Source organism: Lissotriton helveticus, chromosome 3_1 (assembly GCF_964261635.1).
Source record: "Lissotriton helveticus chromosome 3_1, aLisHel1.1, whole genome shotgun sequence".
Classification (NCBI taxonomy): Eukaryota; Metazoa; Chordata; class Amphibia; order Caudata; family Salamandridae; genus Lissotriton; species Lissotriton helveticus.
The window spans coordinates 33,665,126-33,688,714 of NC_136061.1; the positions used below are offsets into that span (position 1 = coordinate 33,665,126).

A 23,589-nucleotide genomic window follows, 5' to 3' on the forward strand; every position below is an offset into this window, starting at 1 on the left:
TCAAACGTGTTTCTAATAGCCGTTTCTAATTGCCTGGCCATTGATTCAACATCCTTAGGACGGTTGTCCGGCGGCTTAAGATACATCTTAAATGCCTCGAGAGTCAGTTTATGCCAAGTTCGGATGGATATGGATTCTTTATGGGTGGCAGTCTGTGACCTGGAAGATATAGGGAATTTAAATTTTATTAAGAAATGATCCGTCCAGATCATCTGCAGTGGGGGGTCACAATTTAAGTCAGTCATATTAGAAAATACTAAATCCAATAAATGACCAGCTTGATGGGTGGAGCCTTGAACCCGCTGAGTTAATCCCAGGGTTTCCATGGTTGAAATTAAGTGGCAGGAATCCAAGTCGTGTGATAGCTCAGCATGATGATTAAAATCTCCTAATAAAATAAAGTTATCTGTGGCTAGCACGTGGGTGGCTAAAATATCAGACAAATTGTTAACGAAGTCAGATTTACCTCCTGGGGGTCTATATACCAGGGCTGCTCTGCCTACCACTGCCAAGTTATATGTTATGTTAATTATCAGAATTTCAAGCATATCGCTGGAGAGCGAGTCAAGCCGGGTAATCTCTAAGGGGGCCTTTGCGGCTACTGCGATGCCTCCCCCTCGCTTCCCAACTCTATCATGCCTAATCAGGTGGTATTCACTGGGGAATGCCGTGGCTATATCAGGGGAGGCCTGGTTGTGGAGCCACGTTTCCGTAAAGAAACAGATGTCAGGTTTCTGATTGTCCAGTAGGCACCAGAGCTCTAAGGCATGTTTAGGGATAGATCTTGTATTGAGATAGAGAGCGGTGAATAAATTAAGGTCCTTATTTGCACTAGTATTACTTAGTTCCCGCAGACTCACAGGGCTGATTTCCTCCGGATTTGGATTTGGATTTGGAGGGGTATTTATAAAGCGCTGCGTTCGCTCCGGAAGGAGCATCATGGCGCTGAGTAATCCTTGAGGCTAGGTCCAGAGGGCGAGGGGGGAGGCTAAATGGAGGCTCCGGGATCCTACACAATAGGGAGGAGACAGCCATCCTGGCCGAAGCATTCCTAAAAGGGGTGGCAGTAGAACAGACTACCTGGGATTCAACTAAATTATATTGATTTAAAGAGAGCAATTCCTGCCGGTTATAGCAGAGCATGATTTAATATATACGGACCACTTAGGCACCGTAAAAGTTAAAATCGGCAAGGGGTTTGGGCGGTGGGCGGCGTCCTGGCGCGGACGGGCGCAGACGGGCTTGCTTTTGGCGCGCCGCTGCGCGCGTCCGCGCTGTGTGGTGTGTTGGAAATGGGATCCCCGGCTGGCCAGGGCTTTCGCCAAAGTCAGTCAGAGACCACCACACCCAAGTCAGGGCAAGGGAGTTACACGCCAAGATAACCCCTACTCACCCTCTAGGTAACGTGGCGCGAGCAGCAAGGCTAAACTTGGAGGCGATGTAGGCTAAGTATTTGCGCACGCACCCCAGCAACAACAACCAAAGGCCCACCACAAAGGAAACTCCACACAAGGTTATATAAAAATAGCCTTTGTATTACACCAAAACACATTAGATAAAACACACACTTTACAATGTGCCAGGGGCACGGGCAGAATTTACAGGGGATATGTACAAGACAGGGCCACCTGGACCACTGTCAGGAATCAGAAGTAGCACTTTCAGAAATAGCACTTAGTACATAGAATATAGCACAAAATAGCACACAACCAGTAATCACTGGTAACCAGGACCTCACTAGCACCACCTGTACTTGGGAGAAAACAACCACCTATGTATTACAATACCTGTAGGGGTGTAAGAGGAAAACACATGATGCAATGCATGACATTCATTCAGAGGTGTAAAAACAATATCAATTGCGCCAATCTCACAAGTCACCACCTGTGACTGTCCATGTGTCCCAATGTCAGGGCCTAAACGTGGCAGCTGCCCACGAAGTGCTGGGCAGCTGGAGATGAGGATGGGGCCAACGTGGGAGCCTCTCTAGGCTCTGCCCAACTGACTGTGACTCGCTCCTCCTCACGGTCCGAGTGGTCGCTCCCAGTGTCCCTGGCAGACACCTGGTATCGTAGCGCTGCTGTGCTCAGTTTGACTTCATTAAGCTGCTCTGCATTTCGCCTGCTTGTTTACCGCTTTGCCTCATTAGCGCTCACATTATTTCATTGTGCTTGCTGTATTTTAACATTGTTTGCGCGTTTGCCAATAGCGCTCCGCTCTGCTCCCCCCTCCGCCTCCATTTTGTTTGTTGTTGTGCTCCTCGTGTGCCCGACCCGCCTCCCAGCTGAGACGCCCTCCCACTATCTTAAAATAGCGCTCCTCTCCCTCTAGACGCTGTGACTCGCTCCTCCTCACGGTCCGAGTGGTCGCTCCCAGTGTCCCTGGCAGACACCTGGTATCGTAGCGCTGCTGTGCTCAGTTTGACTTCATTAAGCTGCTCTGCATTTCGCCTGCTTGTTTACCGCTTAGCCTCATTAGCGCTCACATTATTTCATTGTGCTTGCTGTATTTTAACATTGTTTGCGCGTTTGCCAATAGCGCTCCGCTCTGCTCCCCCCTCCGCCTCCATTTTGTTTGTTGTTGTGCTCCTCGTGTGCCCGACCCGCCTCCCAGCTGAGACGCCCTCCCACTATCTTAAAATAGCGCTCCTCTCCCTCTAGACGCTGTGACTCGCTCCTCCTCACGGTCCGAGTGGTCGCTCCCAGTGTCCCTGGCAGACACCTGGTATCGTAGCGCTGCTGTGCTCAGTTTGACTTCATTAAGCTGCTCTGCATTTCGCCTGCTTGTTTACCGCTTTGCCTCATTAGCGCTCACATTATTTCATTGTGCTTGCTGTATTTTAACATTGTTTGCGCGTTTGCCAATAGCGCTCCGCTCTGCTCCCCCCTCCGCCTCCATTTTGTTTGTTGTTGTGCTCCTCGTGTGCCCGACCCGCCTCCCAGCTGAGACGCCCTCCCACTATCTTAAAATAGCGCTCCTCTCCCTCTAGACGCTGTGACTCGCTCCTCCTCACGGTCCGAGTGGTCGCTCCCAGTGTCCCTGGCAGACACCTGGTATCGTAGCGCTGCTGTGCTCAGTTTGACTTCATTAAGCTGCTCTGCATTTCGCCTGCTTGTTTACCGCTTTGCCTCATTAGCGCTCACATTATTTCATTGTGCTTGCTGTATTTTAACATTGTTTGCGCGTTTGCCAATAGCGCTCCGCTCTGCTCCCCCCTCCGCCTCCATTTTGTTTGTTGTTGTGCTCCTCGTGTGCCCGACCCGCCTCCCAGCTGAGACGCCCTCGCCCCTCCCCCTCCACTATCCATATATGACAGTAGTTCCCGCGCGCAGCGTTCACGCACAGCGACCGCGCCCAATCCGCGCCGAAGGTGCGCCAAAGGTAAGCCCGTCTACGCCCGTCCGCGCCTGGACCGCGCCCAGCGCCAGACCCCCTGCCCCTCGCGCTCCCCAGCCCTCCCGCATTACCTATGATGCAGCCACCCTCCTAGCCCTTAACCCCGGTCGCACCCTCAACTGCGTCCAAGCCGCTCCTGGACACACCCATGGACCTTTCTCCTGCTACTCCTGCAAATTCAGCGGCACCGACAACATCTCCACTACGATCACACCACAGACTCTCGACCCCAACCACCTACAGTGCATCCTTCTCAACACCCGATCGGTCCACAGACACGCCATCGACCTATGGAACCTACTAGACACCATCTCTCCAGACGTCGCCTTCCTAACAGAAACTTGGATGAACGCTTCCTCCGCCCCAGACATCACCATTGCCATCCCTGAAGACTATAAGATCACACGCAAGGACCGCGCCAACCACACAGGAGGAGGAATCGCCATCGTCCATAAGAAATCAATCCGCATCTCAACCAGCTCTGACGCCAACCTCGCTAACTCCGAACACCTTCACTTCCAGATCCACATCGACCCCAAGACCACACTCAGAGGCACCCTCCTCTACAGACCACCAGGACCCCGCGCAAAATTCAGTGAAGACATCACGGACTTCATCACCCCACACGCGCTCCCCTCCAAAGACTACATCCTTCTGGGAGACCTCAACTTTCACCTCGAAAAGATCAACGACCGCAACACCGCCACCCTCTTAGACAACCTCGCCAACCTCGGACTTAAACAATTGGTCACTTCCCCCACCCACATCGCAGGTCACACACTCGACCCCATCTTCACCTCCAGCAATCATGTCTCCTTCAGCCACACTACGGACCTCCTCTGGACTGACCACAGCTGCGTTCACTTCACCTACAACAAGCCGAAACCCACCAACCACCTCCAACCAACTCTGCAAAGAAACTGGAACAAAATCACCTCGGACCAGATCTCCGCCTCGCTCCTTCTAAACGCCCCAGCCCACTCTTCTAACGCAAACGAAGCCGCCGCCAACTTCACCCTATGGTTATCCAACACCGCCGACACCGTAGCACCACTGAAAAAACGTCAAAGCAAACCTGGCAGCAAAAAGGCCTCATGGTTCAACGATGATCTTAAGAAGTCCAAGAAACTCTGCCGCTCCCTTAAAAAGGCCTGGAAAAAAGAACCAACCACTAGCACCAAGGACGCCTTCAAAAACGCCACCCGCACTCACCACCAACTAATCCGAAAGGCCAAGAAAACAGCATTCAAGGATCGACTTGACAACAATGCCCACAACAGCAAGGAACTTTTCAACATCGTCAAGGAATTCACCAACCCTTCGGCCAACTCCAACGACATCACCCCCTCCCAAGCCCTCTGCGACTCCCTAGCCTCATTCTTCCACAACAAGATTGCAGACATCCACAACAGCTTCGACAACCAACCCGGAAACCAACCCACCCTACCACTTGCTGAACATTCTCCCCCCGTGAACACCCTTAACGACTGGAACCCAATCTCCACTGAGGACATCATCCGCCTGATGAACTCCATCCACTCAGGATCCCCCACAGACCCATGTCCTCACCACATCTTCAACAAAGCAGACTCCGTCATAGCACCGCACCTCCGAGATGTCATCAACTGCTCCTTCAACTCCGCCACCTTCCCGGAAGACTGGAAACACGCTGAACTCACCGCCCTTCTGAAAAAACCCACAGCGGACCCCACCGAACTCAAAAATTACCGCCCCATCTCGCTCCTTCCATTCCCGGCCAAAGTCATCGAGAAAACGGTCAACAACCAGCTCGCCGCCTTCCTCGAAGCCAACAAATCCCTTGACTCCTCACAATCCGGCTTCCGAGCAAAACACAGCACTGAGACCGCCCTCATCGCAGCAACAGACGACATTCGAACTCTACTGGACAATGGAGACACAGTCGCCCTCATCCTCCTCGACCTCTCTGCAGCATTCGACACAGTCTGCCACAGCACCCTTTTACAACGCCTCAATAACATCGGAATCCAAGGAAAAGCACTTGAATGGATCACCTCGTTCCTCTCCGGAAGAACCCAGAGAGTCCGCCTTCCACCATTCAAGTCCGAGACCACTGAAGTCATCTGTGGCGTACCACAAGGATCCTCACTCAGCCCCACCCTCTTCAACGTTTACATGAGCCCCCTCGCGGCCATCGCCCGCCAACACAACCTCAACATCATCTCTTACGCGGATGACACTCAACTAATCCTTTCTCTCACCAATGACCCTAGCACCGCCAAAACTAACCTACACGAAGGAATGAAAGAAGTTGCCGAATGGATGAAACAAAGCCGTCTGAAACTGAACTCAGACAGAACAGAAGTCCTCATCTTAGGTACATCCCCCTCTGCATGGGACGACTCCTGGTGGCCGGAAGCTCTCGGAAAAGCACCCATCCCGACAGACCACGCACGTAACCTAGGCGTCATCCTGGATTCTTCACTCTCAATGAACAGACAAGTCAGCGCCGTATCCTCTTTGTAGGAAGGGGGAGTCTCTAGTTGGCGCAGTGTAGCACTGGCGACAAGCAGGGACTCTCTCTTCCCCGTCAGGGCTGAGGGTTACCTTCAAGACAACCTCTGCTTACCCTCTAGGTAGTGTGGCTTAAGCAGTCTTAGGCTAATCTCTGGAGTACATAGGGTTAAACATTTGCAACATCACACACAATGACCATCAACCCACCACACAATGACACTAGACTGTATTTCTGTAAAAATATCTTCTTTATATATATCTTTAGATCAGGCTTGTAAATACAGTCTTTGCGTAGTTTAAGAAAATAGTTCCAGTTACTCTCTGATTATGTCACAGGTCTTTGTATCAGCGTTAAAAGAATTGTTCTGGTGCTTTTTAAAAAGGGTTGCGGACTCTTCCCTAGTCCTGGTACGTTCCTCCAGCAAGAATTTCAATCAGCCAGGGCCTCTCTGCGCCAACGATCGGACCCGGTCTGCCCAATCTCACGCCTCTAGCGGGATCGGCGGCCGGGGAGTCACTGTCAGCCTGACGAGCGCGCTGCACGGCTGTCAGGGGAGAGAGCGGGGGCCCGGGGAGCGCTCACTGCGCGGCTCCGGGGACTCGGCTGAGGCAGATGGCAGTGCGAGCGAGGTGGGACAGGGGCTCGCACCGCGGGACGGGAAACAGTACCTTTGTCTTTTTGCAGGGGTCGGGTGCAGGCCGGCTCGGTGGTCCACGTCGCGGTGTCTTCCTCCCGAGGTTGGAGCGAGCGGCGGCTCGGCTCTGGCTCGGAGGTTGGCGTTGCGGCGCGGGTCGGGTAGACGGCGACACACCTCAGGTCCTGGAAAAGGGGGGGGCAGAGCCCCGGGTAGCAGCGTGAGGCGCACACAAGCCTCTCAGGTCACAGCAGATACTTGGCCAAGTCCGTTCTTGCGGTGCTTCGCAGTTAGGCAGGCGGTAGGGACGGTGATTAGGCCAGCGAGGCTGGGCCTTTCGGTGTCACCTGGTGCCGGCCAGTTAGCAGATGCGGTGCTCGGCGGGACGGGGTGCCAAGGGCCTCTTAGGAGGGGCGCAGGGATTCTTTCACGGCGCGCTCCTCTTTCCTTCAGCAGCTGTGTCGATCAGATTGCTGGCTCACAGCAGCTCCTTCTTCCAGGAGGACAGGGTAGCGCCCACTGTTCCTGGGGCGCTGGTCAGGGGGCAAGTTCACAGCAAGCCCTTGGAGATCTTGGTAAAAGTTTTGGCACAAGGTGGATAAAAGCAAAGTCTTTCAGTCTTTCTTCTCCTGCTCTCCTTCAGCAGCAAGGCACCCACCACAGGCCAGTCTCTTGGGGTCAGAGTCAGTACTTCTCCTTGCAGCTTCCAGGGTCCTTCTCTTCAGGCAGAGCTTCTTCTTTGCGCAAACTGGATCTAATTTACAAGGAGCAGGGCTCCTACTTTTATACATAGTTTCTTTTGTTCTCACTGGCCAGGGGGGCCTCTGCATAACTGCTTCAGTCTCTGAGTACTTGTTGTGGGTACTTATGACTTCTGTATTCAGTGTGAGGGCAGGCACATCAGCCGCTCCCCAGGGGGGCGGAGCCGGCATTGAGAGGGCAGGAGTGGCCTGAGTACTTTGTTGACAAGCTTCGGTCCTTCCTGGGCCAGGTGCAGGCTGAGTCATCAGTCGCTCCCCAGGAGGGCGGAGCCAGCATTGTGGAGGCAGAGCACAGCCTGATGCATCATTCAGGGGAAACTCCCACCACCCATTAAGGGGTCCTCCTGCTAATCACTACCTGTCAACTCCCAGCCCTGTCACTCACACACACCAGACAGTCAGATCCACATCCAAGCAGAGGCGGGCTGAAATGGTTAGGCAAGCAAATGCTAACTTTCTAAAAGTAGCATTTGCAAACACAGGATATTAAAATAAACTTTACTAAAAGAAGTATTTTATTATTCTGAGTTCAGGCATACTAAACATGAATTTCTACCATGTTCCCTGAGCCTGCTGGGATTATAGAGTGTAATAATTCCAGCAGCCCATCTGGCCTAGAAGGGAACAGGTAGCCTTACAATAGTGAAAAACGAATTTGGCAGTAATTCACTATTAGAACATGGCACACACATCAGGGCATGTTCTACCTTATACTTACAATGCACCCTGCCCTCAGGCCTACCATAGGGGTGACTAATATGAAGTTTAAGGGAAGGTTTAGGGGCTGGCAAGTGTGTGCACTTGCCCAGCCAGGGTGACAGTACCAGACTGCACGCAGGTTCTGCAATGGCAGACCCTAGACACATTTTAAGGCTGCTTCTGTGGGTGGCGCAACCAGCGCTGCAGGCCCACTAGCAGTATTGGCATTCACAAGCCCTGGCACTCCTGGTGCACTTTACTAGGGACTAACAGTAAATCCAATGAACCAATCATGGACATCAATCACATGTACACTTTACAACAGGGAGAGCATATGCACTTTAGCACTGGTCAGCAGTGGCAAAGTGCCCAGAGTCATTAAACCAACAAAAACAGGTCAGAGAGAGTATTGGAGGAAGGCAAAAAGTTTAGGGATGACCCTGCCAAGAGGCCCAGGTCCAACACAACCCCCTTCCAGCCAAAACGCAGGGTAGACCAATCACCACTGTGATGGGCTTCCCTGCTTTGGGCGATAGAACCTGGACCTGGCCCGCAACAGCAGGGGCACATTCCAGTTCTACGCCAATCTGCACCTCCTTCAAATCCTCTGTTCATACTCTCAGGGTCCACCAAGCCAATCCATGGGAAACCCTTCTCTACACCTGTGGACACCACCTGTGCAGCCTTGAACCTTAATTCGCTCACAGGTGTGTCCCAACAGGCAGACAGAAAAATGTCACAGTGGCCACTGACAGTAGTCAGGGCTGAGACCCAGGCCTCATGCCTCTCAGGGCTCCCAAACCTCTGTGGCCTTAAAGAGCGGGGGGCATTAGCCCCAGGTGCTTGGCACCCTTTGTCCACTCTCCCTCCTGTCAGGTCAGGTATGTCATCCTGGCACTGACCCACCAGCTCCAGGTCTGTACCTGGCGGCTGTACCAAAGACTGGGGTGGGCTCTCCCACACCCGGTCCTCCTCCTTGGGGCTCTGTACCCTCCCACCTGGAGTGGTACCCCCTTCCAGAATTGTCAGGGCACCTGTGGCAGGTGACTTGCACAATTCACCCACCAGTTCAGGGGTGCTATCCTGCAACTGGGGCACCAGGTCAGGGGGGACACCCTGCACCTGGCCCTCTATCCTAGGGTCTACACCCTCAAACTGCACCGGGGTCAGAGGCAAGGACTCCCTCCCTCTGCACCCCCTTCCAGAGTACCGCCCACTCCCAACTGGAGTGGTACCCCTAGAAGTGACATGGGCCAGGACACTGATTACAGTGGTCCCACCCTCCAGGTCAGACAACACCTGAACCTGACTCTCCAACTCAGGGACCCAACCCTGCAGTTGAACCATTGCCTGGCGCACCAGGACTTCCCGGGGAGCACGCATGCCCCCCCTGAGGGTGGCACATAGCTCATGTGTCGTGCGACAGTCTGCCCGGCGCGGATCTCCCAACCCCTGTCCCTCTGACAGTGCGGGAAGATCCCCCAGGACAGAAGTGGTGTCCCCCTGGTCATTCACTGGGGACGCAGCCCTGCTGGCTGGCCCCTGACCCACTGGTTCTTCCACTGGGGACTCTTTCCCCCTCTCGCCCCTCTTTCTGGACTTCTGCACCCTCCCAACTGGAGTGGTACTGCCAGTCACCAGAACTACTGGAGCCCTGTTTACAGAGCCTCCACGTTCTCTAGCCACTGGGGGATCCCCCTCAAAGGGTGACTCATCCGGACAGCCTAGGTTCCCCACCTGGTGTTCCCTTAAAGAACCATCCAGGCTCTGAGACTGAGGTCGGGCACTACCGGGACAAAACCCATTCTCACTCCTTCCCCTTAAGGACAGGACGTGAGGCCCTACACCCATCTCACTATTACAGGACCTATCTGGGCTACTCTGCGCCACTTCCACCACTCTGGGCTGGAAGATACCTGAGACACTCCCCACAGGATCACACCCCAATGCCTCTCCAGACCCTCGGGAATCCACCACAAGGTCTGCCTCCAATGTGAGCTCCCTGGGGCCAGAGAACTCACTCTCAAACAGGTGTTGGCATAGCTCTGGAAAACTGGGACTTAAAGTATGCTCTCCCCCAATTGGATTACACAGCCCCCTAGTAGGGTTAACCAAATTATCCTTCACCTCACCATCCAGCGCCTCACACACATACTCCACACCATTCTTCTGAGACTGGCCAGACAGTAGTGAACTGTCTCTGTCACACAACCCACACTCTTCTGGGCGGTCCGTACACTCACCCACCAGGACCTCAACCATGGGGGAATCCCTCCCACCACTAGGACCATGAACTCCTACGCCAGCTACCCTATTCCCTTCAGGGACGCTGCGCACTACTGGAGCTACCTCATGCCCTTGAACCTCCTGGTGTATGTTAACCCCCTCCAAGTCAGGTGCCATATCTCTAGGTGCGCGCGCTATGCTGTCTGCACTAGATACATTAATGTTGCTGCCACCATCTGAGCTGGACTCCACCTCCAACTCAGCAAAGCTCAATCTGTGAGCTACACATATTTCTTGTTGCTGGGCTGAAGCCCTCTTGGCCTCAAGCCCCTCGAGCTCCAAGTCAAGTTTCCTCATTCTTAAGTCATGCGCAAGCTCCATTTTCATTACTTCCAGGGCTAACTTCCTAGATTCTAGCTCCAGTTGCCCATTTATTTCCAGCTCTGCCAACTTCAATTCATGATCTCGGGTTGCCCGTCTGTCCGCCAGCTCCTCTGGCGACAGACCTCGGCCAGAAACACTGCTACCCAATGGGGAGGTTGCACCCCTACACTCTGGAGTCAGGGGTCCCTCCAGCTGCTGTTCTGCATCCTCAAATTCAAAATCCTTTCCAGGGGCATTCCTTGCCTTGACCCAGGCCCTCAGCGCCTTTTGGAACTGCTCCCTTCTGGAGAGTCCGGTCATGGAAATGTTCAAATTTTTGCAGAAGCTCCTGAGCTGTTTCCCAGTGTAGTTTTCTAGTTTCTCCCAATCACAGTCAATAGAAGAAATGGATGCTGCCTTTTCCATTTTCACTGACACAGGCATGACTTCAAAAACACATGGAGATCTCTTCTCGCAAATCATAAATCCAAAAAAAACAAAGTCTGTGGCTTAGTTACTGGACTGTCATCACTGTGCAATGGTCAATAGTTAAGGCATGAATACTGCAAATGTAAATTCGCTATCCTCACCGCTGCGACCAATGTTAGAATTGGGGGTCTCTGGTTGGCGCAGGTTTGTACTTGCGACAAGCAGGGACCCTCTCCTCTAAGTCAGGGCAAAGGATTACTCCCAGAAATAACCCCTACTCGCCCTTTAGGTAGTGTGGCGCAAGCAGTCTTAGGCTAATCTCTGGAGTACATAGGGTTAAACATTTGCAACATCACACACAATGACCATCAACCCACCACACAATGACACTAGACTGTATTTCTGTAAAAATATCTTCTTTATATATATCTTTAGATCAGGCTTGTAAATACAGTCTTTGCGTAGTTTAAGAAAATAGTTCCAGTTACTCTCTGATTATGTCACAGGTCTTTGTATCAGCGTTAAAAGAATTGTTCTGGTGCTTTTTAAAAAGGGTTGCGGACTCTTCCCTAGTCCTGGTACGTTCCTCCAGCAAGAATTTCAATCAGCCAGGGCCTCTCTGCGCCAACGATCGGACCCGGTCTGCCCAATCTCACGCCTCTAGCGGGATCGGCGGCCGGGGAGTCACTGTCAGCCTGACGAGCGCGCTGCACGGCTGTCAGGGGAGAGAGCGGGGGCCCGGGGAGCGCTCACTGCGCGGCTCCGGGGACTCGGCTGAGGCAGATGGCAGTGCGAGCGAGGTGGGACAGGGGCTCGCACCGCGGGACGGGAAACAGTACCTTTGTCTTTTTGCAGGGGTCGGGTGCAGGCCGGCTCGGTGGTCCACGTCGCGGTGTCTTCCTCCCGAGGTTGGAGCGAGCGGCGGCTCGGCTCTGGCTCGGAGGTTGGCGTTGCGGCGCGGGTCGGGTAGACGGCGACACACCTCAGGTCCTGGAAAAGGGGGGGGCAGAGCCCCGGGTAGCAGCGTGAGGCGCACACAAGCCTCTCAGGTCACAGCAGATACTTGGCCAAGTCCGTTCTTGCGGTGCTTCGCAGTTAGGCAGGCGGTAGGGACGGTGATTAGGCCAGCGAGGCTGGGCCTTTCGGTGTCACCTGGTGCCGGCCAGTTAGCAGATGCGGTGCTCGGCGGGACGGGGTGCCAAGGGCCTCTTAGGAGGGGCGCAGGGATTCTTTCACGGCGCGCTCCTCTTTCCTTCAGCAGCTGTGTCGATCAGATTGCTGGCTCACAGCAGCTCCTTCTTCCAGGAGGACAGGGTAGCGCCCACTGTTCCTGGGGCGCTGGTCAGGGGGCAAGTTCACAGCAAGCCCTTGGAGATCTTGGTAAAAGTTTTGGCACAAGGTGGATAAAAGCAAAGTCTTTCAGTCTTTCTTCTCCTGCTCTCCTTCAGCAGCAAGGCACCCACCACAGGCCAGTCTCTTGGGGTCAGAGTCAGTACTTCTCCTTGCAGCTTCCAGGGTCCTTCTCTTCAGGCAGAGCTTCTTCTTTGCGCAAACTGGATCTAATTTACAAGGAGCAGGGCTCCTACTTTTATACATAGTTTCTTTTGTTCTCACTGGCCAGGGGGGCCTCTGCATAACTGCTTCAGTCTCTGAGTACTTGTTGTGGGTACTTATGACTTCTGTATTCAGTGTGAGGGCAGGCACATCAGCCGCTCCCCAGGGGGGCGGAGCCGGCATTGAGAGGGCAGGAGTGGCCTGAGTACTTTGTTGACAAGCTTCGGTCCTTCCTGGGCCAGGTGCAGGCTGAGTCATCAGTCGCTCCCCAGGAGGGCGGAGCCAGCATTGTGGAGGCAGAGCACAGCCTGATGCATCATTCAGGGGAAACTCCCACCACCCATTAAGGGGTCCTCCTGCTAATCACTACCTGTCAACTCCCAGCCCTGTCACTCACACACACCAGACAGTCAGATCCACATCCAAGCAGAGGCGGGCTGAAATGGTTAGGCAAGCAAATGCTAACTTTCTAAAAGTAGCATTTGCAAACACAGGATATTAAAATAAACTTTACTAAAAGAAGTATTTTATTATTCTGAGTTCAGGCATACTAAACATGAATTTCTACCATGTTCCCTGAGCCTGCTGGGATTATAGAGTGTAATAATTCCAGCAGCCCATCTGGCCTAGAAGGGAACAGGTAGCCTTACAATAGTGAAAAACGAATTTGGCAGTAATTCACTATTAGAACATGGCACACACATCAGGGCATGTTCTACCTTATACTTACAATGCACCCTGCCCTCAGGCCTACCATAGGGGTGACTAATATGAAGTTTAAGGGAAGGTTTAGGGGCTGGCAAGTGTGTGCACTTGCCCAGCCAGGGTGACAGTACCAGACTGCACGCAGGTTCTGCAATGGCAGACCCTAGACACATTTTAAGGCTGCTTCTGTGGGTGGCGCAACCAGCGCTGCAGGCCCACTAGCAGTATTGGCATTCACAAGCCCTGGCACTCCTGGTGCACTTTACTAGGGACTAACAGTAAATCCAATGAACCAATCATGGACATCAATCACATGTACACTTTACAACAGGGAGAGCATATGCACTTTAGCACTGGTCAGCAGTGGCAAAGTGCCCAGAGTCATTAAACCAACAAAAACAGATCAGAGAGAGTATTGGAGGAAGGCAAAAAGTTTAGGGATGACCCTGCCAAGAGGCCCAGGTCCAACACTCTTCCTGCTTCAACATTCTTCGCATGCTCAGAAAAACATTTCGCTGGATCCCCACCGAAACAAGGAAAACAGTCACCCATGCTCTGGTCACGAGCCGACTGGACTACGGAAACACCCTCTACGCAGGCACTACCGCTAAACTCCAGAAGAAACTCCAACGAATCCAAAACGCCTCAGCCAGGATCATATTAGACATCCCACGCAACGAACACATCTCTGGTCACCTTAAAGACCTCCATTGGCTACCCGTCAATAAGAGGATCACTTTCCGACTGCTAACCCACGCACACAAATCACTCTACGACATCGGACCAGAATGCCTCAACTCACGACTGTCCTTCTACACCCCCTCCCGCCAACTACGATCTTCCAGCCAAGCCCTCGCCACGGTACCTCGCATCAACAAGACCACCATGGGAGGCAGATCCTTCTCATACCTGGCTGCTAAAACATGGAACTCACTCCCCGCTTACCTTCGCCTTACCCAGAACCATCTAGCATTCAGAAAGCTACTTAAAACGTGGATATTTGACAAGTAATCCTCCTCCCCTTCTAAGCGCTTTGAGACCCTCTGGGTATGTAGTGCGCTATATAAATTCTATGACTTGACTTGACTTGACTTGACTTGACTGTCTCCTGAGCCTCTCTGGGCTCGCGAAACAAATGGCCCCTGCCTCTCTGGCTCGCAAAACAAAAGATGCAGCCTCACTGGGCTGTTGGGGTCCCTCACGGGGGACCTAGAAACACTGGGGGTGCCTCGAGCCACTCTGGGCAGGAGGCACCAATGCGGGGCGTGTGGGAGACCCTCCTGGACTCAAGACTCAAGTAGTGCCCACACGAGCCCCTCGGGCTCTGAAAACAACTGCTGCAACCAAGAGCCTCTCAGGGCAAGAGACAAAATGCCCTCACGAGCCTCTCAGGGCTCGTTACCACTTTTGCCCCCTGAGCCCTTCGTGGGCTGAACATGACCAAATGCTCTCGGAGGTCACGCTAATGAGAGGGGGCAGGGCGGACACCGGCAATGTGTCCCGACGCCCCCCTCTCCTCTTTCCAAGCACCTGCACTCACCAGGTTCTGGCGGGGATCGTCCCTGGTGCTCCGGCTGCTCCTCCGGTGCCGCGGGCGGGGCTCCCTTCCTCCGGGGCCGCGACCAGACGTGGCAGGCTCTGGCACTTCTCCCGGGGCTCCTCTCTCCACTCGGGGAGCCTCGGGGACCCGGCCGGCTGCGTCACTTCTTGCTGCTCGGCTGCGGGGGCGGGACTTCCGGGTCACCCTCCCTCGGGCCGCGCAGCGATTGGTTGGCCGTCCAACCACTTCCGGGTCGCACTTGGCAGCGGCCCGGCAACGTTTTGAAAACACTCCGGGCTGCGGCGGTGACGCTCCCAGGTACGAAGTCGAGGTGGGCACTCGCAAATGAGGTAGCGATCGGGGCAAATGCCGGGTGGGCACCGGCTCTGAACAATAAAGCGCCCCGAGGCGCTCGCAGGAAATAGATCGCGCTCTCAAGCGCTAGCACACCATAAAGCACTTCCAAGCGCTAGGGAGGTACCAATACGGCGCTTCCTGCGCTAGATGCCCAACAAAGCGCTCCCCCAGCTCTACAGGGGAAGTCAAGCGCTCCCAAGCGCTAGAGGACCAAACTAGAGCGCTCTCAGGCGCTATAAATAAAATAGAGGTCCAGCAGAGTCCTTCAGCAAGGCAGGGGGGGCAAGGCTGGGCCCAGAGCCAGCACACTGGGTCTCCAGGCAGGGAGACACCCCAAGTGGTGGTCCTCTGGCCCAGCAGCAGCAACAGCCCCCTCAGGATCCTGGAAGAGAACAACTTCAGTGGGGACACAGCCCCATTTTTATACACCATTTCCCTTTGTTCAAGGGTGCAGAGTGGGGGCGGAACCAGTCGCAGCTGGTTCTTGAGTACTCTGTTTACCTCAACCACCCTCTCTATTCACTGGCAGGGCTTGGGTCATTACACACACCACAGGGGGGCGTAGCCAGCATTGTGTGGGGAAAACCCAGCCCATCCAGGACACAGGTACACTCCTCCCACACATCACTCATGCTAATCTCCCACTCACCACCGGGCAGACCCATCCAGACTTCCTGGAGCCTGGCATGCCAGCCAGCTCCAGCCAATCACACGCCAGCACCCTCACAGCACACGTACAGCCATGTCTAGAAATGGCGCTTCGCTACTAGACACATACATGCTGCATACACCATCTCGCAGCATTCACTCTCACGAGTTCACACATACCAGACTCAAGCCTGTACACCCCACGCATCAGGAACTACCAGGGACACATACATTCCCCAGGCATTCCTATGGGCGGGCAGGCCTAGCTCAGCACATGCACTCAGAGTGCGCACGCACTTTCCACTGGGACACAGTGAAAGTGCGCAGAATCCAAAAATCACCATCTCCAGGTCACCATTTCAAGCAAAAAGTCTAGGGGTGAACCTGCCCTAAGGGCCAAAGTCCAACATAACCCCCTTCCAGCCAAAACGCAGGGGAGAACAATCACCACCGTGATGGACTTCCCTGCTTGGGGCGATAGAACACGGACGCGGGCCCGCAACTGCAGGGACACCCTCCTGTTCTATGCCACGGTGAACCCATGGGATTCCTTCTAACCACACTGTCTGGACCAACTGGGCTACCCCACTGGTACTCCCAAGTTCTCCGCGGCCAGGACCAGGGCCACCCAGGTGCCACTGGTCCATGCCAATTCGCAGAGCGGGGGGTAGTATCCCCTGGCACATAGGAGCCATTCTCCACTCTTCCTGTCTGCAAGACAGGACTAGACTGCCACTGGTTATCCAGCCTAGGGCCTACAACCTCAGGCGGACCAGGAGTCTCAGGGAAGGCTCTCCTCCCCCTACCTCTTCTCCTAGGGTTCCTCCTCCCTCTGCGAGGGGTACCCCTAGAACGCCATTCCAACCCAGGGCTTATCCACTCAGGTTGCACCGGGGTCAGAGGTGGGCTCTCCCACCCTCTGCACCCCCTTCCAGAGGTCTGCCCTCTCCCACCTGGAGAAGTTCCTCTGGAAGAAGAACCGGTCAGGACACTGGTTACAGTCGTCCTACCCTTCAGGTCAGGCCGATCCTGAACCTGGCCTTCCAACCTCTGGTCTAAAACCTTCGGTGGAACAGTTGCCTGGCACTCCAGGACTTCTGGGGACTCACACGCAATCCCCCTGAGGCTAACAAATGTCACATCTGTTGCGTGACTGTCTGTCTGGCGCAGATCTCCCGCCCTCTGTCCACCTGACAGTGCGTGACGATCCCCCAGACCAGAAGTGGTGTTACCATGGTCACTACACGGGAACCTAGCCCAACTGGGTAGTCCCTGACCCACTGGTCCTTCCACTGGGGAACTCCCCCAATCACTCCTCACTCTGGACTCCTGTACCCTCCCTACCGGAGCGGTACTGCCAGACTCTAGAACCATAGGAGCTCTGGTTACAGACGCTCCAGGTCCTCTACTCACTGGGAGATCTTCCTCAAGTGGACTAACAGGACAGCCTAGGTCCCCAACCTGGTGTTCCCTCAAGAAACCATCCAAGTCCTGAGGCAGGGCTTCGTGCATCTGGGGACCCTCGGTCTCCCTCTCACTCCTGCTCCACTGAGCCAGGCAGTGAGCCCCTACACCCTCCTTGCTATCCTGGGACCTAGCTGGGCTACACTGAGCCTCTTCCACCACGCTGGGCTGGAAGATCCCTGAACCACTACTTTTGGAGTCACTCCCTAATGACTCTAGAGAACCTCTGGCCCTTTCCCAGCGGTCGGCTTCCCTTGCCAGTAACTCTGGATCAGTAAATCCAACTTGCAACAGGTGTTGGCGCAACTCTGGCGAACAACCACTGAGCACCTGCTCTTTGACTATAAGATCAAACAAGACTTCAAAATCAGAGTCAGTGTGAACCTCTACCCAAGCCCACAGTGTATCACAACATTCATCCTCAAAATCTACCCAAGACTGGTGAGACAGTTTCCTACTGTCCCTGAACTTCACCCTTAACTCCTCCTCTGGGGAAACAGGTACCAGACTGGGGGAACTGGGACTGGGATTTCCTACACTGAAATCTAAATAGCTGCCACCACTGGACTCACCCCTCCCTGGGGAATCCAGACACTCAACACTGCGCGCAGGGGATAGTCTACCCTCCAGAGCTACTTTGCCTCTGGTGGCGGCCCTCTCAGCCTCCTCTATCCTGTCCTGCGCTAAGACCCTCTCGGTCTCCAGCTGTTGCTTCTTAACCTCCAGCTGTTGCTTTCTAATGCCCAGCTGTGCCATAGCCTGGGCATGCTCCAACCTGAGCCTCTCTAAAGCCAGCTGGTGCTCCCTTTCTCTCCTCCTATCTTCCAGCTCCTCTGGGGACAGGGAAAGCGATGAGGCGCTGCCTCCTAAACTGGACCCAGCAAGGGACTCCCTATCTATGGGGTCCTCACTATCTGCTGGCGTCCCTCTGCTATCATCTTCTTCCTCCTCAGACTCTTCAGGGCTCCCCTCAGACCCACCACCCTCATGGTGTGAGACCCGGGCCCTCTCCGCACTGTGCTCACGCTCCAAGTCATCCTTCTGCCATTGGATCAGGTTACCCCTAAGTTGGGACTGGGTGTCTGACTCATTCACGGCAATGTCTCTCTCTTCGCAAAACTCTCTCAGTTCATGCAAAAACAGACCCCAGACATTAAAAGCAGACTCCATCTTGGCAAGATGCTCACAGACACGTGCAACACAGGGGACTTAACAATCTGAAGTAAGAGTACACAATTCCAAAACTTCAACAATCTCCTTATCAAAGAGAACTCATACTCATGCGTCCAGGAAAACACACCATTCATCCACACACACCCTCCCCTCGGATCGGTAAGGCAGTTTCTACCACCCCTGACTTCTCAACCTGACCAAAAGTGACACAGGTACCAAACTCTGGAAGCAGGGCGGGGGACAAATGTACAGGACACAATTATAAAATGACACTCTTCAGGAGAAGAAACAATGGAATTTCAAAAACAATCCCCTAAAATGTGGTCATCTAAAATGCAGAGTTTTGTGGTGCAGCCAGCTGCTACTAAGGTACAAGGCAAACACAAATCCTTATCCTCACCGCTTGCCGCCAATGTTGGAAATGGGATCCCCGGCTGGCCAGGGCTTTCGCCAAAGTCAGTCAGAGACCACCACACCCAAGTCAGGGCAAGGGAGTTACACGCCAAGATAACCCCTACTCACCCTCTAGGTAACGTGGCGCGAGCAGCAAGGCTAAACTTGGAGGCGATGTAGGCTAAGTATTTGCGCACGCACCCCAGCAACAACAACCAAAGGCCCACCACAAAGGAAACTCCACACAAGGTTATATAAAAATAGCCTTTGTATTACACCAAAACACATTAGATAAAACACACACTTTACAATGTGCCAGGGGCACGGGCAGAATTTACAGGGGATATGTACAAGACAGGGCCACCTGGACCACTGTCAGGAATCAGAAGTAGCACTTTCAGAAATAGCACTTAGTACATAGAATATAGCACAAAATAGCACACAACCAGTAATCACTGGTAACCAGGACCTCACTAGCACCACCTGTACTTGGGAGAAAACAACCACCTATGTATTACAATACCTGTAGGGGTGTAAGAGGAAAACACATGATGCAATGCATGACATTCATTCAGAGGTGTAAAAACAATATCAATTGCGCCAATCTCACAAGTCACCACCTGTGACTGTCCATGTGTCCCAATGTCAGGGCCTAAACGTGGCAGCTGCCCACGAAGTGCTGGGCAGCTGGAGATGAGGATGGGGCCAACGTGGGAGCCTCTCTAGGCTCTGCCCAACTGACTGTCTCCTGAGCCTCTCTGGGCTCGCGAAACAAATGGCCCCTGCCTCTCTGGCTCGCAAAACAAAAGATGCAGCCTCACTGGGCTGTTGGGGTCCCTCACGGGGGACCTAGAAACACTGGGGGTGCCTCGAGCCACTCTGGGCAGGAGGCACCAATGCGGCGTGTGGGAGTCCCTCCTGGACTCAAGACTCAAGTAGTGCCCACACGAGCCCCTCGGGCTCTGAAAACAACTGCTGCAACCAAGAGCCTCTCAGGGCAAGAGACAAAATGCCCTCACGAGCCTCTCAGGGCTCGTTACCACTTTTGCCCCCTGAGCCCTTCGTGGGCTGAACATGACCAAATGCTCTCGGAGGTCACGCTAATGAGAGGGGGCAGGGCGGACACCGGCAATGTGTCCCGACGCCCCCCTCTCCTCTTTCCAAGCACCTGCACTCACCAGGTTCTGGCGGGGATCGTCCCTGGTGCTCCGGCTGCTCCTCCGGTGCCGCGGGCGGGGCTCCCTTCCTCCGGGGCCGCGACCAGACGTGGCAGGCTCTGGCACTTCTCCCGGGGCTCCTCTCTCCACTCGGGGAGCCTCGGGGACCCGGCCGGCTGCGTCACTTCTTGCTGCTCGGCTGCGGGGGCGGGACTTCCGGGTCACCCTCCCTCGGGCCGCGCAGCGATTGGTTGGCCGTCCAACCACTTCCGGGTCGCACTTGGCAGCGGCCCGGCAACGTTTTGAAAACACTCCGGGCTGCGGCGGTGACGCTCCCAGGTACGAAGTCGAGGTGGGCACTCGCAAATGAGGTAGCGATCGGGGCAAATGCCGGGTGGGCACCGGCTCTGAACAATAAAGCGCCCCGAGGCGCTCGCAGGAAATAGATCGTGCTCTCAAGCGCTAGCACACCATAAAGCGCTTCCAAGCGCTAGGGAGGTACCAATACGGCGCTTCCTGCGCTAGATGCCCAACAAAGCGCTCCCCCAGCTCTACAGGGGAAGTCAAGCGCTCCCAAGCGCTAGAGCGCTCTCAGGCGCTATAAATAAAATAGAGGTCCAGCAGAGTCCTTCAGCAAGGCAGGGGGGGCAAGGCTGGGCCCAGAGCCAGCACACTGGGTCTCCAGGCAGGGAGACACCCCAAGTGGCGGTCCTCTGGCCCAGCAGCAGCAACAGCCCCCTCAGGATCCTGGAAGAGAACAACTTCAGTGGGGACACAGCCCCATTTTTATACACCATTTCCCTTTGTTCAAGGGTGCAGAGTGGGGGCGGAACCAGTCGCAGCTGGTTCTTGAGTACTCTGTTTGCCTCAACCACCCTCTCTATTCACTGGCAGGGCTTGGGTCATTACACACACCACAGGGGGGCGGAGCCAGCATTGTGTGGGGAAAACCCAGCCCATCCAGGACACAGGTACACTCCTCCCACACATCACTCATGCTAATCTCCCACTCACCACCGGGCAGACCCATCCAGACTTCCTGGAGCCTGGCATGCCAGCCAGCTCCAGCCAATCACACGCCAGCACCCTCACAGCACACGTACAGCCATGTCTAGAAATGGCGCTTCGCTACTAGACACATACATGCTGCATACACCATCTCGCAGCATTCACTCTCACGAGTTCACACATACCAGACTCAAGCCTGTACACCCCACGCATCAGGAACTACCAGGGACACATACATTCCCCAGGCATTCCTATGGGCGGGCAGGCCTAGCTCAGCACATGCACTCAGAGTGCGCACGCACTTTCCACTGGGACACAGTGAAAGTGCGCAGAATCCAAAAATCACCATCTCCAGGTCACCATTTCAAGCAAAAAGTCTAGGGGTGAACCTGCCCTAAGGGCCAAAGTCCAACATGGTGGTTTTAAGTAGGGAAGGGGGCGGGCAGCTCTGATGACGCTGCTGGTGCACCGGGTGCTTCCTGTCCCTCCGCGCAAGCGGCACAAGCCGTGGCGGAACGGGGACCAGCACAAAGAGGTCAGCAGGTAAGAATTAAGCGGTCGTAGTCACGGCAGCACATTAAAAATGCACACGATAAGATGTTAACGCGGTCGTGGTCACCGCAGACAATGTTAAAAATACAACAGGTAAAACAGCTTGTTAACCTTCAAGTAATTGCAAGCCCCGAACCCACTCAGTAGACAACGCTAGTGCAACACACAGCTAGGTTGCCAATCTCGCCGCTGCGGCTGCTCTTGTCAGCCCTTGGAGGCCGGTCCTAGGAGCGAAGAGCACGCGTAGGGTAACCAGGGAGCAGCAGCCGCTCGTGCCAGCCCTTCAAGGCAGGTCTTAGGAGCGCAGAGCACGCGCAGAGCATGCGCAGGGTGCAGTGGCCGCTCGTGCCAGTCCCTGAATGCCGTTCCTAGGAGCGCAGAGCACGCGCAGGGTGCAGTGGCTGCTCGTGCCAGTCCAATGGAGGCCGGTCCTAGGAGCACAGAACACACGCAGAGCACACGCAGGGTGCAGTGGCCACTCGTGCTGGCCCCTGCAGGCCAGCCCTAGGAGCAGGGGTGGACCAGGCACAACACATGAGAAACAGTGCACGCTAGTCCAGCATGACCAGGTACAACACATGGAGAAGCATTGCGCGCTTCTCCAGCATGACCAGGCACAACACATGAGAAGCAGTGCACGCTAGTCCAGCATGACCAGGTACAACACATGGAGAAGCAGTGTGCGCTTGTCCAGCATGACTAGGTACACCACATGAGAAGCAGTGCACGCTAGTCCAGCATGACCAGGTACAACACATGAGAAGCAGTGCACGCTAGTCCAGCATGACCAGGTACAACACATGCAGAAGCAGTGCAGGCTTGTCCAGCATGACCAGGCACAACACATGAGAAGCAGCGCACGCTTGTCCAGCATGACCAGGCACAACACATGAGAAGCAGCGCACGCTTGTCCAGCATGACCAGGCAAAACACATGGAGAAGCATTGCGCGCTTCTCCAGCATGACCAGGCACAACACATGAGAAACAGTGCACGCTTGCTCAGCATGAACAGGTACAACACATGGAGAAACAGTGTGCGCTTGTCCAGCATGACCAGGCACAACACATGAGAAGCAGCGCACGCTAGTCCAGCATGACCAGGTACAACACAAGGAGAAGCAGTGCATGCTAGTCCAGCATGACCAGGTACAACACATGGAGAAGCAGTGCATGCTAGTCCAGCATGACCAGGTACAACACATGGAGAAGCAGTGCACGCTTGCCCAGCATGATGAGGCACAACACATGGAGAAGCAGCGCACGCTTGCCCAGCATGAACAGGCACAACACATGGAGAAGCAGTGGGCGCTTGTCCAGCATGACCAGGTACAACACATGGAGAAGCAGCGCACGCTTGCCCAGCATGATGAGGCACAACACATGGAGAAGCAGCGCACGCTTGCCCAGCATGATGAGGCACAACACATGGAGAAGCAGCGCACGCTTGCCCAGCATGATGAGGCACAACACATGAAGAAGCAGTGCATGCTAGTCCAGCATGACCAGGTACAACACATGGAGAAGCAGCGCACGCTTGCCCAGCATGACCAGGTACAACACATGAGAAGCAGCGCACGCTTGCCCAACATGACCAGGTACAACACATGAGAAGCAGCGCACGCTTGCCCAGCATGATGAGGCACAACACATGGAGAAGCAGTGCACGCTTGCTCAGCATGACCAGGTACAACACATGAAAAGCAGTGCATGCTAGTCCAGCATGACCAGGTACAACACATGGAGAAGCAGCGCACGCTTGCCCAGCATGACCAGGTACAACACATGAGAAGCAGCGCACGCTTGCCCAGCATGATGAGGCACAACACATGGAGAAGCAGTGCACGCTTGCTCAGCATGACCAGGCACAACACATGGAGAAGCAGCGCACGCTTGCCCAGCATGATGAGGCACAACACATGGAGAAGCAGTGCATGCTAATCCAGCATGACCAGGTACAACACATGGAGAAGCAGCGCAAGCTTGCCCAGCATGACCAGGTACAACACATGAGAAGCAGCGCACGCTTGCCCAG

The 23,589-nt window shown here is 54.5% G+C and overlaps 1 protein-coding gene across 4 annotated transcripts in view; it reads right to left on the reverse strand.

Annotated features, from left to right (window-relative positions):
• PTPRN (protein tyrosine phosphatase receptor type N) overlaps window positions 1-23,589 on the reverse strand; it is a 352,125-nt gene that overhangs the window by 211,524 nt on the left and 117,012 nt on the right. The window lies entirely within an intron of this gene.